Source organism: Varroa destructor, unplaced genomic scaffold (assembly GCF_002443255.2).
Source record: "Varroa destructor unplaced genomic scaffold, Vdes_3.0 BEIS01000001.1, whole genome shotgun sequence".
NCBI lineage: Eukaryota > Metazoa > Arthropoda > Arachnida > Mesostigmata > Varroidae > Varroa > Varroa destructor.
In genome coordinates, this window is record NW_019211454.1 from 39,764,437 (window position 1) to 39,766,620 (window position 2,184).

At 40.5% G+C, this 2,184-nt stretch overlaps 1 protein-coding gene across 9 annotated transcripts in view; it reads left to right on the plus strand.

Moving 5' to 3' along the window:
- The window catches only part of LOC111243559 (uncharacterized), a 101,133-nt gene that overhangs the window by 46,691 nt on the left and 52,258 nt on the right, over positions 1 to 2,184 (plus strand). The window lies entirely within an intron of this gene.

A 2,184-nucleotide genomic window follows, 5' to 3' on the forward strand; every position in this document is an offset into this window, starting at 1 on the left:
CGTGCCAGCAGAAAGAATCTGCGATGGTAGCGACGGCGTAATGTATCCGATGGCTTACATTCCGGGAGCACCACAGGTCGACCGTGATGGCCGACAGCGACTGCCGTCGCGCAGTCTTGATCCCGGCCGTCTGAGCAATCAACTACAACAATTTGGACATCTCACCTGGTTACGAAAGGTAGCCAAGCTGGACAATCTGCTTATCTGTTTCTAACCGTCACTAACTATGTAGATATGCCACCTGTCGGACACTTGTGACCGTCTTGCCAACATACCGCTAAGCATCCCTTTTTTTGGTGACAGTAGCAGTAATAGTATACAGCAGCGCCCCGTGTTACCAGGTTTTGCCACCGTTGAAGTCATATACCCTGCTACACTATCATATGTAGTTAGTACAGTCGCTTCACGAAGTCGCACAACACTTGTCACGAGCGAATTTTGCTTTCTCAAGAGCAAAAAAGCTGGAAGAAGTCAAGAAAGATCATGATTTTGGTCTTACTATAAAGTGTCTGGCTTCAACGCCTCCCAGTGGTAAGGGGTTCATCCTAGAAAAATGCTAGAAGCGTTTCTAAAAATATGCGCACGTATCGCACCTCTTCATCTTATCCAGCTATTATATATGATATCATTGATCTGCAAATATCATTATTGTTTTCGTAATGGTCTCTTCAGCCTTATGTGTACGGCCCGCCAGTTCGAGGTTTATATAATTATTTTTTCTTTCACAGTGTTATGTAAAATAATGCAAATAGCAAATACAATGTACTCTAATACCGATCTCTCACAAATCATAGTATAGCGTACGGTGACAGTACAATGTGTTGGTCGCGTAATTTTGAAGAATCTCATAGAAACCCCGTTGTTACGGGCTTGCACGTACGAGCCTGCGTCGAGTTCGCGTATACGCTAGGTTGTAAATATGTCTATAATGATTTACGAGTGGAAAACTGTTCCGCAATAATCCTAAACAGAAATATGCTGTATAATTGACTGAATAGAATAGACTGAATGCTTTTCATCCTCTCTACTGTTGGAAACTATCGATCAATAAAACCTTCGATATATTCATCATTGGTAGGGGCAAACGGTAACGAAACTATTGCAGCGTATCTGAAGAACATTGAACAGCACTGCTTCACCGTCAGTAAAGTACTGCGCAAAGTAATTTTGAATATAGAATACTGATTGGGCTTAAAGCACCATGGTGACTGACATAATTTGAAAAACACAGATAACAAGCCCGCATATAGATAAACCACGAAGTGTTTTCCTCACTGTATTTAAATAGTAGAAAACCGAACACAAACATTTATGTCTACGCTTTCTATGTGTTGTCTTCTAAATTACATGTCTGTCATTTTTACCAAAGTTATGTTCCTAAAAATATTTGCTCATCGTCAAAGTGGCAGTTTAAGTAAGCGACGTTTTCGAGACGTTATCGACTATTCCCTAAAAGAGAGGTGCTCGCTACGCTTTAGCGTCATATTCTTTTTTATGATTTTCTAATTGAACCGCTCAACAGAGTAAGGGATTCTATGTGAGTCAATCCTGCTTTTGTCTGCTTTCAGTTTTTAGCTGTCCTTAGTTATTACTTTGAAACGATTATGTCTGACTGCTTTGTTGACGCCTTCATCGGGGTAAGTCTCGATCTGGATAAATAAACTATCGGAATTGCGCGCATTGGTCGCTATGGAACTGGTAAACACGTCGTGAAGAATACCTTTTGCTTAGGACAAAAGTTTTTTCTCTTCAAGCAACAGTGTGGCAATATAACCGGTGTACCCTATGGGCAAGTGCTCTCAGTCAGGCCGAACAAGCTATAAACTGCTGAGTATTCTTTATCGAATAAGTCTTCAGCCGTCAAAAACGGGGCTAATTTAATGTATCGATCGTATTTGTGTTGAAGTACAATATCTCATATTTTTCTGCAGTTGTATTTAATGTATCGACTGTTTATAGAGTCTTTTTCCTGCGGAAGGCCCATTCTTTAACTGTCCTAGTTTCAGTGAATCTGATATTATGCAGTCGTAATACGATGGCTAAATTCCAACGGCGAAATGTCTATGTAAACACAGTATATCTGCACTCGTATCGCGATCACGTTGGACTTTTCGAAATTGTCGGTCGTTCGTTGATCGTGCAATCAAATCGAATTGTGGTTTAGAAAAAAAAGAAATCAATTCG